The 12,812-nt window shown below is 41.9% G+C and overlaps 2 protein-coding genes across 2 annotated transcripts in view; one reads left to right on the top strand and one right to left on the bottom strand.

The window, feature by feature from the left end:
• LOC108573784 (serine/threonine-protein kinase S6KL) overlaps window positions 1–12,812 on the bottom strand; it is a 96,871-nt gene that overhangs the window by 77,358 nt on the left and 6,701 nt on the right. The gene's annotated exons all lie outside the window — the stretch shown is intronic.
• Window positions 7,715–12,812, top strand: part of LOC108573783 (neurofilament heavy polypeptide-like) — a 7,530-nt gene continuing 2,432 nt past the window's right edge. The window contains exon 1 of the mRNA XM_017936261.1: window positions 7,715–8,198. The gene's annotated coding sequence lies outside the window, so the exon portion shown is untranslated. The remainder of the gene's footprint in view (window positions 8,199–12,812) is intronic.

The following is a 12,812-nucleotide window of genomic DNA, read 5'->3' as shown; positions in this document are numbered from 1 at the left end:
CAAAGTTTGCACGTAAACCCGCGAGACACCCTATATGCCAGCAAGAAAATCTTCTCGGTGCGAAGCATGAAAAATCCACGGTTTCCACGGCCAGGAATTGTGTCTATTTTAAGCCTTGGATCTGTACAATTACCGGACCGTTTCAGGTGGCTCTCGATGCACGCAAAAAGCTTATTTTTCGCCAGCAGCAACATAGACGATCGCGCTCCTAACGGTACGTAACGGTTGGGAATCGCCGGTTGTAAGGTGCTCGTTTCCTCGGCAACTGCCAACGAGGATCCAGGAAGAGAGCCCGTGGATTCGCTGCGATACCGGCAAGAACATCGCGTTTATAATGCCGAACGTCATTACGTGGCTTTCCTCGGGGCTGCTATTCCTGGCGAGCCGAACAAGTCCCAAGTATGTACTCCTAAGTACTCGATTTTTTTTCGATCCGGTCGCGAACAACACGAGTACAGATGTTACCAACGATCGGTAACAGTGTACACATGTGCACGTGTCTAATGTTACTCTCCCAGAGTGTACAGAGAGATATCCCCCTTAGTTGGATATTGCAACAATTTTTCATCCGATTGCTGTGTAATTTGGCTTCGGGATAAATTGGAGCGAACAGTGTTTTCTTACCTTGCTTTCTTTTCTTTCATTCGTTTTGCAGGTTGATCGTGTTTGTTCGTAGGAGTGGCTCTCCACGGTTGCTGCTGCTGCGGTTACTGAAACCTGTATCGCGTTGATGGAATACATGCGGTCGATGCCGATCAACCGGCGGAATGATGTTTAATTTGTAGCGATTTGTTTGGAGAGAAGCTCGGGGGAAAAAATGAAAGGGACATCGACCGTTTCTTAACCCTTTTTTATGACCAGCAGAACGTGTGTGTTTTGCTTGAATAGTGAAATAAAAATTGATCTCAATTTGAGGATCGACAGATCAATGATAAATTTGTGAAGAAATAGTTCGATTACGAAAGGGTTAAATTGCATTCTGTTATCAGTAGATCGATCCAATATTTCTCTGTGGTTCAGGGAAGTTTTCGAGATCACTTTCAGTACTTTATAAGCTTATCATTTTTTGTGAAATATAGCCTCTGATTAGGTCTTCCAATGACACCTGCATTTATCTACAAAACACTGAAAATCTTGAAAACCTTCAAAGAAAGAAAACCGACCCTTGGAACCATATTATGCGACAAAAAAAAAAATTCGATCAGCCTACGAAGAAGAGAATAACTTACGCTGATTACGTTTTCAAGTTCATCCTGTATATTCTTAGTAATTTCCTTTTCCTAAATTCAGCCTGGTTCGTTAAACCATAAAAATGTGAAAAATTTCGTAAGTCAGAAATAAGATAACGGTGTTCTCTAGAAAAAAAATTGGTAAACTCTCAATATTCATAATATAAAAAACTTGTATCCTGTCGAGAGAAAACAGTTGAGAACATCTTTTAACACTTTTTATAAGGAAACAGCTATCCTGATGCCGTTTGCTTGAGGCGCCGGATGAATAATCGAGTTTCTGACTCCCGTTGCGAACAAGACGAGTGCAAATGCTGCCAATAACACGTTCGCTCGTGCATTTTTCTCAGGTACGTTCCACGGAATGATCGAAGCTTATGCCGATGAGGGAATTATTTACGGCGATTCGCGCGATGCTCTCGAGCTGGATCGCGCTCGCTCTATTTGGTCCGCGTGCGATCTTAATCGGTGGCGTCGCCGCGAGAAAACCTGTTAATCTGTTAACACTCGAATTTTTCTCAACTCGATGTAAGCCGAACACGATGAATTTTGTCTTATTTCTTTCATTACTTCCTAGATTTATAGAGATAAGTTTCCCATTATTTGCAATGCCGTAATTCACGTTTTTCGCCGTGATAGAGAGAACAACGAAATATGGAAAGTGAAAGAAAATAACTTTTTTTAAATTGCGCCTATTGGACGATTAATTATGCACGTGCGAAGTTGAAGAATTAATCTGTTAACAGGAAAATAGCCACGAAACATCCTAATTCCATTTCTCATCTTCCATACAGATATAAGAATAAAGTAATGGTAAAATGAGTTAATTTTTAGGCGAGAAAAAAATAATTAGGAAAATATATAAAAATTTGAAAAATGGATGTAACTTGTGTTACGTGTCAAGAAATAATATTAGATCATTGCAGGAGAAGTGAATTTGAAAAATAATGCCGGTGATAAGATTTAAGGAATTACTATAAAAATGGATACGATACTGTGCGTTTGTGCAATAGGCGTTTGAATGTTCTATAGTGATTATACTGAATGCAATTGTTCGGTAATTACCTATTATTCGACAGTTGTTACCTACTTCTCTTGAAATCTTCGATAGATAAGCAGAAAGTTTTACCACGGATGGATTAACTTGTGCAACAAGATACTTATAGCTACTGCCACTCTATTTTACATTAATATATCTACTTGCTACTCTCCTATAAATCACTGGGCACTTACTATTTTAGAGAAAACAAATACTTATTAAAATACAGAACAATTTAATTTCTTTCGCCATGTATACAACTATTATAATAGCTTCCTTTCAATGATTATAACCAGACTAAGAATGTTTGTGCAATTAGAAAATAAATGAAACCAATTCTTCCCTCGTCGATGTTAATTATTATCGTAACAAAAAACATTTCTCGTGATCGATGCAGATTATCAAAAATGAAAAGATTTCTGTCACTGATAACGGTTATGGATAATCATAAGAATGTTCATCATTTACTTTAGCAGTTCGTAACGAAAACATTAACGAATATGAAATCTTTCAGTCATGAGGAAAAATACTTTTGAAATTTCTTGAATAATTCTATCAAAGAAAAATGGAAAAGAGGTGTACCTTCGCCACAGTCAAATTCAGCAGAAAAGGACAAATAATAATAGCGCACAGTAAGGCAACGCGTAACTACATTTTAAGCAAAAATGCAGGCACCAAAAATCATCTCCAAATACGTAACAATATTAACAAAAATTCATCTGAATTTAGTATCCATTAGAAACGCAATAATCAATAGATAAATGACGAGCTCTTTAAAAAGAATAATTCTGTCACGAAACGGTTGAAGAAATATTCGAAACAGAAGAAAACCTCCGGAAAGCAATCGATCTTATCGATCAAATACACCTTCATCCTGAGATACAGAATAGCCGCAAAATATGGAAAAGAAATATTAAAAAAAAATATTCGAAACGGAAGAAAACCTCCGGAAAGCAATCGATCTTATCGATCAAATACACCTTCATCCTGAGGTACAGAATAGCCGCAAAATATGGAAAAGAAATATTAAAAAAAAATATTCGAAACGGAAGAAAACCTCCAGAAAGCAATCGATCTTATCGATCAAATAAACCTTCATTACGATATACAAAATAATTTCAAACTGTGGTCGCCAATAATCAAAAAGTTGATGCGGCCTTAAATTACATTAAAAAATACTATTTAAGTACCATATACTACAATACTATTAAAATACTAAATTATATAAAAAAAAAAGAGACTATTTCTCTGCAAGATTCTTTCGGTTAAAAAAATCTACTAAAACGTTATTTTTCATTCCGTTCCCAAAATGCTGCTCGCTCTGGACATCGATCAGGCGAGCCACGCGCGGCTAAGTAAAAATCTGGTATCGACGACCTCACATCAGACGACGACCTTCGCCCTGAAGAAAACCGGTCCGGGAGAGCGTCGAGATGCGTCGCGTCGGCAACATTGTCCGGCCTGCGGGCCAGCCGTGGATCGAATCGATTCGCGATGGAAAATCGCGGGGTTCGTCGCGGCGCCGCGGCCTCGTTCGTCTTCGAGGCGTCCCGCGACGTTTACATAATGCGGTGGCGACGCACGCGCGTCTGTGTATGCGCTTCGCCGGCAGACACGCGCTCTCAAGAGAGACGCGAGAAAGAGCAGGAAACAGGCACCGAATGATGACTCACGACCGGATCGAACGTTACGAAAACGATTTACATTGACGTTAAGCCGACGCCGATTCGCGTCTGATCTCTCAGGCTACAGGTCGAACAGGTATTCCATTCGGAGATTGCTGTGAAAGAAGATTTCGGAGTCGATGGAGAGATCAGGTGTTGCTTCCAGAGGATTTAACAGAGCTTTGCCAGGTTTTCTGTGTTAATTGGAACAGAAAGTTTCGGTTGTCGGAGTGGTGTTTCGATGTTGAAAGGGTTTTATGCTAAATCCTTGTAGGTTTGAAGATTAGCCGTCTCACGGTTGGACTGATTTTATTTGTTCGAAGGATTTTGAATAATTTTGCATTTCAATTGGAGCAGATTGGTTAAAGAGGCGTTTTCAGAAGATTCCTGAGGATTTGTTCACCTATATCGTTGATATAAACGTTTTTATTAGAAAATATTCCAGTGAGAAATTTATGCAGTAGGTTTGAATTCGGAATGGAGAGATTTTTTATTTGAAGATTGTTTAATCTGCCTGATTTGATTTACTTTGTTATAGTTTTTAGGAAAACCTAGGAAGGTTTTTGTCTTCATTTGGAAATAAGATTTGTAGAATATTGAAGGAGTGTGTGTGTAATTGAAAGAATTAGATCTCAATGAATCTCCTCGGTGAATAGAGCGATACGGTAAATCATTTTTCACAGACAATCATTCGCTCACTTGTGCAACGAGCACGTTTTTCATCGAATTACAAGCACAAAAATATCAAACGAATTATTCCAAGGAACAAGACAATAGGCATTCTAATAAAAATGATTGTAACATTTCACGAATTCCCATACCGATACATCTCTACGATGACTCATTAGATATTATCATAAAAAAATCTTGTATATACCTTGGAGCCATCTTAAATTCTAAACATTTCCACTTAATCTCGCCTGTCGATCCTGACAATGCTAAAATTACAAAACGAGTTTAGACTTATAGAGGCTAGCACCACGTTTCTCCAATTTGATAAATCGATCGATCGAGATGAAACTGAAAGAAAGAAACGTTAAATCATAGAATTAAACGGGAAAAGAATTTTTTGTTTTCTTTTCTTTTTTTTTTTTTTTTTTAATGACAACTGAGAAATTCTTAGAAACACTTTCAACAGCGTTCGTAAAACTTGACGACAACGTGGACAAATTGGGATTAGTTAAGGTTTGTTACAAATTCTGCGCGTACTTCCGTTCGCGCGAACCAAGCGTCTTTCGGACGTTTAAGTATGTTGGACACGCGCGAGACGATTCGTTTGTACTCATTGAGAGAAGTATCCTCAGTGGTGAATGAGAGAAAGACACGTCAAGCTTGTACCGTCGAAATTTCACAGCTCGAAGTGACGATGTTGTTAACACGTCGCGCCGATGATAATACTCCGCGTAAAAAGATAACAGAATGAAGATGATCACTTTATGTAACGGACAGAATAATTCTGACGGAATCGTGTCCAAAATGCGAAAGGCTTTCTCATTTCACGTTTCCTCTTTCAGATTGAAATTACTTCCATTCATTTTGAAACTGTGACTAATAACGATTCTTGATGAAAAATTGGATAGTCGACTTTCGGTCGAGAGTTGGAAGCTTTTTCACCGCATACATTTGAAATTTGAAAATATGAAATATGAAATTCGAAGATTTGGAAATTTGAAATGCGATATGTGAAAGTTTTTAATTTGAAATTTCTTCGATATCAAATTTCCCGAACGGCAAAAAAAACTGTCACAGTAATTAACAACAAAACCCACATTGTACCAATCAAGAGCTTCCTTCTGAGAAATGATGCGCGTTACCGTAAAATACGACGAACGATCGAGCAGGCGAAAAAGATCGCCGTTCTACGAGCCAATCAACGTGTCCTAATATTTCTATCGCTTCTCCCATCGCGGTCAAACATCAAGGTCCTTTTCACGTTTATCAAGCTCGTACCGCGTTACCACTGCACTTCCGGTCGATACTGAATCATGCTGAACCAACTGCTTTTAAAACACCGTCCTGTTCGTACAATGGAAACATAAACCGGCTAAATGTACAGGTGCGTCATCAAATACCGAGTAGAATGTTAAAAGAGAGCAACGAAATTCGAATCGAAAGAGATCCAACGCTTGACCAATGAGACGACAAAAATTAATTTTCAAATTGTACAAAAATACTAATTTTACACTCGTTAATATTCTATTATTTCCCTCTTTGTTGACGTAAAATTTCTCAATTTTTCCGATATTCTGTAATTTCGAATAAAAATTTCGAATACTTTTCAATTTCAATTAACAAGATGAACCACACAAAAATCGCAAAATCAATGTAGATGGTACTAAATGAAATGTACCCTGACACGAGATATACAATTGTCATTACAAGAATACAACAGAACAATCTGTTCTCTCCGGATTAATCTGAACACGTTTCGTGTCAGAAATTGAACTTCCTATTAAACGAAAAACGATATCCTTTTACTCAATGCTCGTACGAAACATACAATTAAATACTCTAACATGACCTTTCAACTTCGTCCCAAAATTCCAGCAAAATTTGTAGTTCTCGTTATCTTCGATAAAATTCTTACCCCAACTCTGTCATTCAAACACACTCGCCATTGCCACCTTTAAAGCTACCACTGTAGACCTCGAATAAAGCCCACTTTGCATGTTCCACAAAAACGAGTAAAACTGAAGAATCCAAGCTCTCCCTCTCATTATTAAAAAAAAAACCATCGAGAAGAAACCAAAATAGTGCCATAAATCGAGCAACTCTCAAAGTACAGGCCAACATAACCAAACGATTCCCATCGAACGTTAAACATCGACGAAGGTACAAACGAACGTTCACTCCGCGAACGTATCTCACAAAAGACGAGTTAACACGTTTCGCCCACTCGTCGACTCGAGCAACATATCACACGTATAATACATCTTCGACTAGAGATGCTCCTCGAACCTTCCTCTCCCGCTGAAACCGTCGAAAAACGGAGCCATAGTTCGAACAATATCTCACCTCCTCCTCACTTCCATTTACACGACTCTAAACAAGCTTATCCTCCCGAGTTAGCTCTCCGGATCGATCGATATTCTTCACACCGCGACGAGAAATCGAGGCGTCAATTTCAAAGCCAAGCTTCTAAACCCCTCAAAGAAAGAGAACTTGTCTGTTCCACAAGATCGAACAAACTTCGTCCAACTGTTTCGCCGATTTCCTAACGAATCACAACAGGTGATCGAACAAAACGGACAGGGTTGTAAAAACAGGTGCACGAGGTTAAGTGTTGGTTCTTCTATGGCAGGAGGGACATGTCACCGTGGTTCGAGAGACCGCGAGCCACCTATCCGATTCGATACTTGAAAATCTCTCGCCGAGGATCGCAGCCCCCGGTTCGTTTTGCTCGTAGACGGCGTGGGTCGTTGTAGAGAGGAATATCAGCTTGGTTGGTGGACATACACACACACACGCACACACAAGCGTCGTTGTGGTTCAATGGAGAAAGAAAGAGGAAACGATCGTAGGGTAACACTGTCTACGGTACGAAAAGAGAAAGATGGACGGAGGGAGCGAAGGGAGGTACAGCGGGGGAGGTGTAGCAGAGGTGGAGGAAAGAAGAACGGCGGAAGAGAGACGAGAAGAGAAGAGTAAAAGAGGGGCCCCTTAGAGATGCCGGGTGAAGAGGGTCGGGGCCCCCTATACGATCCTGGCCGTGGTGCCGCTGGTGGGTAAATGGGTATATAAGCGGGGCCCCGACGATTCCATCTCGACACACGACCCAACCTTCATCCCGCTATCACCGCACGGTTCCCTCGAGCGAACGAGCGTAATCGCACGCGCGCGTAAAAAAAAAGAGAGAGTGAGAAAGAAGGAGGGTTTATAGACAGAGAATAAACGATCACACTCGCGCATCTCTTCCGACTCTCTTCTTTTGTCTACTATTTTGTCCTGTTCAGTATTTCTCCAACCTCCTTAAACGTATAAACGCGACAAGGGGACACCGTATCTAAATACAGAACATATATATATATATATACACACACACACATACATATATATATATATATATATATACATACACAATATATCAGTCGGTATATCGGAGAGAGTTTTTTTCAAACCGGTCTCCTTCAGCGACAGTTTAATCGGTGAGAGTAATCCCCCGCGGCAAGGAGCAGCCAGGAAGAGTCTACAGGACAACACACTATCCAGACGAGTCGACGACCAGCCGCTTCTTCGACACCAGTTCCACGGAGGAGAGAGAAAGACGTGAGTAGAGATTTTCTTGAATTTTTCTTTAATTAACGAATAGATCGATCGTTGACAGCCTGCAGAGATTTTCTTGCTAGAAGTTTTCGAGTATCGAACTGTTAGGTTAGCTTCAAACGTCGTCGCGTGTGCGTTCTTCTTCTTTTTTTTTCCTTTCGTGTGAAATGAAAATTCGAGAATTCGTATGGAAATACTGGAAGTTTCGGGATGGAAAAGTTTCGTAGAGAGAAACAACGCAGAATGTCAACGATTGCAATACACAGGCCAGGTATAGCCCCTCTCGATTGCGTCTCGCGAAATGGCTGTCTTTGAAATCGCGGCGGTGATTAAAGCAAGGAAAACGCTAAATGGAATAATCGTCGGAACATACAATTTGCGTAGATTTCTAAACGAATCGCAGTTTGCGTCATTTCTGTCCTCCTCTCGTAACCTCACGTACACATTTTCGTTTCCACGTCCTCGCCGCTGGTAGACACGCGGAGATTCTTCCCTTGTGACTAATTAGCCGCTCGCTAATCTGCTTGATCTGGCTGTGTTAGCGAGGCTGCGACACAACAGGCCAACCGAGGATCCTAGAATTTTGTCACGGATCTTCTTTTGTACGAGTAGTATCGCACGGTTTCCTTTCTCGACCGTGTTCGATTCGAACGAATCGATTAAACGCTTCGAAGTTTTCTTTTCTTGGAAACGGTCAAAAGTCCGGTCGACGTTTGTGCAATTTTCTCGTGATTTTATTTTACAAACTTTTATCTGTCTCTTCTTCGTTAGAACGAACAGTAAGAGGTAGTTGATACTCTGTTTGAGAAAATTCGGAAAAATAAAAATTTCAGAAAATTCGAAACATTCTCGGTCAATATTGTCTTTTCTAGTATCTACATTAGAATATCCGTTAAGGAGAATGAAGTATACGCGGGTATCAGTTTGGTTGATAATAGAATTAGGGGCAAAATCAGGCGTAGAAATCGTGTTGATTGAAAGGACAAGTAGAGAAGGGTGGCGATGGAAAAATCCTCTTTCAAAGCCGATTAGAGGCAACAACCGGCATTCCAGCGCGTTCACGTTAACTGCGACGCATTCTCCGTCCAGTTGAGATTCAATGTGCGCAGATTAGATCGACAATCGCGAAAAGGATAGAGCCGATAATAAATGCCGCGGTGAGTGAGCGCAGCAGCAAGCCAGCAGGCAACAGCGAGGTAGAGGAGAAAGAGAGAGAAGGGCAGAAAGCATTGAAGCGGTGAACCAGTTGAATGGGCCGCGTCTTCTTTTGTAAGCGTCCTACCATTATTACATCTCTGATGATCTTGATAAGGTAATGGGTGTCCATCATCTTTCACAGGCATTTCCTCTCCATCGACCTATCCCTCGTCGTGTTTGTATCCCTCGCTAGATCGTGACTTTAATTTTCTTGCGACTCTTCGATCTCTCCCTTCCATTTTTCCCTATCTTCTTCTTCATCATCGTCTTCTTCCTCCCACCTCCTCTTCTTCTTCTTTTGCGTACGATTCTACCAAACGATTGCAATTAACCGAAACGTTTGAATGCGTCGTCGGGAAACGTGCACGCAAACGTTACCTCCACGCTCGTGACTCGCAAAGTAATTTGCAATTAACTTTATTGCGGCCCATTACGTCCGCTTGCAACACGATCAGGCCTGGACGATTGTTATTAATGTCGATTATGCGGACTCGCTAATATATACTTGTCCCTTAATTCGTATACTCGTCTTCGAAACCGGTAACCGCCTCTCTCTCTCTCTCTCTGAGCGTTCACCTCTTTTTCTCCTGCGGCAAAAGAACGGAACGCGATGATTCTTTTCGGTACATGGAAGGGTTACTGTGAATATATTTCTCGGCGAGATACTGTAAGTGTTCGAAAAACGATTGTAACTTTTGTTACGATCCACGGGCGTAACAGAGAAACGGTTCGGTTCAGGCGATATGGTGGGCAATTGGTGAACGCGAAGTGGCGCGCGGTGTGGTGGCCATCGTAAAAACTGGCTCGTTCAACCGTCTCTTTCCTCTCCCGATCACTCCTGTCGCCCAGTTTTTCCCTCTTTATCCCTCGTTCCACCCGTTTTCCCTCTCCGACTTCGCAAACCGCGTTCACCTTCTCAATGCGCACATTCCACGTTGCTTGCGTTCTCCAGAAGGCGTGTCGTTCCGAGATAACGCGCGGCAACAGCTTTTTCCATCACCAATTCACCATTCCTCTCGTCTCCTCCTTTCTTTCTCTCTCTTTCTCTCATCCTTCGAGCATCGCGTTTTTTCTTTACACGCCCGTTCCTATACAAATAAGGTGAAGAAATCCTCGACTGTTCTCGTTGGGGAAGAGACAGGCTATCGTCGATTTTTCTCTCTTTTCCACGATAGAACGTTCGCGAACAGAATGTTTCTCTCGGTACGAGCAAACGGGAACAGCTTCCTCTCGGTATAAATTACTCGCTTGATTGAACCTCTGAACGGAAGGTCGCTCTAACGCTCGCGCGAAATCGAAAGAATGCCATCGTTGCCCTCGTCGACTCTCTTGGTCCCGTACTATGGCCGCTCGGGTGAGAACCAGTTTAAGCATTCGGTTACCACGCGATCGATGTCTTGTTTCGCGTTTCTTCGCACGATCGTTTAAATGTTTTTCACGAGCACAAATCGCGTTTGTCCACGCGACACTGCGCGGTCGTATTGTGTGTCTCTCTGATTTCACGGTGTAGCCAGAGACACCGAGTATTCTCGAGTAAGCCTCGATGTGATACGCTGGTAACACACACAGACGGCGTGTCTGTGCCTGTGTGTGTTGTCTATGCGATACCGATGTGCGCAGTGGAATCGATTTACACGACGATGAGCTTCATAATAGCGGTTGACGTTATAATTAGCCTCGAACGGGTTCGAGTGTACGCGTACCAGCCGTGCGGTGCACGCTGTTTCCGAGCAGTATCTTGATCGTCGCAAACACTCGATTTCGTTACCGGCCAGACAATGTCCTCTCTCTCTTCTTCCGTTTCCACCTGTCGCTGCGGAAGTTTCCACCCATGTTTCACTTTCCGTTCGCGGCACGCAACCGTTCTCGACCGGTGTGTTTGCGTTTGATTGTTTTAACCTAATTTGGTGACAATTAAGCTTGAAGAGCGGAGGGAGGAAATTTTGCGGGAGAAAGAAAGTGGAATTTTCGAATCATTTTTCTATGAGACTGTAGTACAATAACAGTAGGTTTTAATTTATTGTTTGAATAAGCAATCACATAAGCATTTTGGTTTTTTAAATTCGCTAACTTGTCAGTTTGTTGGTTAAAATGAAAGTAATTTTAATTTGTACTTTTTGGAATCTTGCCTTTTTCCCTGCACTCTTCATTAATTTTAAATGGAATTCTTTCAAGCACCCTGATAAAGAAGATCTGGTAAATTCGATATTCTAAGCTTTGAATCATCAACACACCCCAATTATCACACTTTCTCTCCTAAATTCTTCAAGGAGGAATGAAAATCGTTTTTTTTTTTTAATTTGAACACGCACTATCGTAAGATTCTCCAATACTAACTTACCCAAGAATTTCAATACTCAAGTAACCACTTTGCAATTTGCAATTAATTAAAAATCCGACCTAACAGAAGACGTTCAACTTCGTCATAATTTTCTGTCTGCTTAAAAAATCATCCTCAAAATTTCTACCCCCCTTACAACCTAACGAAATCACAAAAAGCGTACAAGCAACGACTAAAAAAACCACAAACCTTATTAACCCTCCAAAGTACTTGAATTTTCTAAAATATTTCACGATACGACTTTAAAATTCCACGCTCTTTCGTATCACACGCTCCAAAAGGGTTAAACCTTGCGCACAACTTCAACTCACCGAGAGAACCAAGCCTGTTACAAAACACTGGAAAAAGTCACGATCCTCGAATGAAATCTCTCTCGAAAAAAATGACCATAACTCAGGTGATGTCGGTGAACGTGCCCAGCATCCGGTGGCGGACACGCGAACGCGATGACGCGCGAACAATCTGATTTCTCGAAGAAACGAGAGAATGGACGACGGAGTGCCTGTGGAACGAAGGAAGACGCGCGTAACGAGCGCGAGGGGCACGCATCCTGTCATTAGTTCCATAACGCTCGCCTTGTTCAATGCATTCGGTTCAATGTCACCTCCGTCCCTCTCCTTCCTGCCGGTTCCTCTAGCAGCCCCTTGTCCATCCTTCCCTCCCTCCCCTCCCACCCCACTCCCACCTTCTCTGTGCACTGCGTCCACGACGCGCAGCCCGCTTTTCGTCTCGCGAATCTATCGGCGGTCCATTCATGCGGCCGCGTTCTCCATTCATGCCAAGTACGAGAGAGAAGCTCGTACACTCACGTCCGCTCTCCTAACTGGAAGATTGCGAGGAACGTCCCTCGTTTCCTCTCTCTGTGCTACGTGCACGCGGTATTCCGCCGCTAGAATCCCTCTCTGCTCCGTTATTTCGCAAGTTTTTGAGGTTTCGTTCTTCGTCTTCTTGTCCCGAGAGGTAAAGAAAGAACGCGACTACTCTGTTGTGAGCTCCGACTAGCTCTTTTAATTCACACATATTGGTAACATCGACGATTCTTCCTGAATTTTCTTCGAACCACGATTCAACAGTGTTCG

This window comes from Habropoda laboriosa, unplaced genomic scaffold, assembly GCF_001263275.1.
Source record: "Habropoda laboriosa isolate 0110345459 unplaced genomic scaffold, ASM126327v1 scaffold126, whole genome shotgun sequence".
In the NCBI taxonomy this organism is placed as follows: Eukaryota; Metazoa; Arthropoda; class Insecta; order Hymenoptera; family Apidae; genus Habropoda; species Habropoda laboriosa.
Note: the sequence above shows the minus strand (reverse complement) of the source record. Positions and strands in the feature narration are given on the sequence as shown.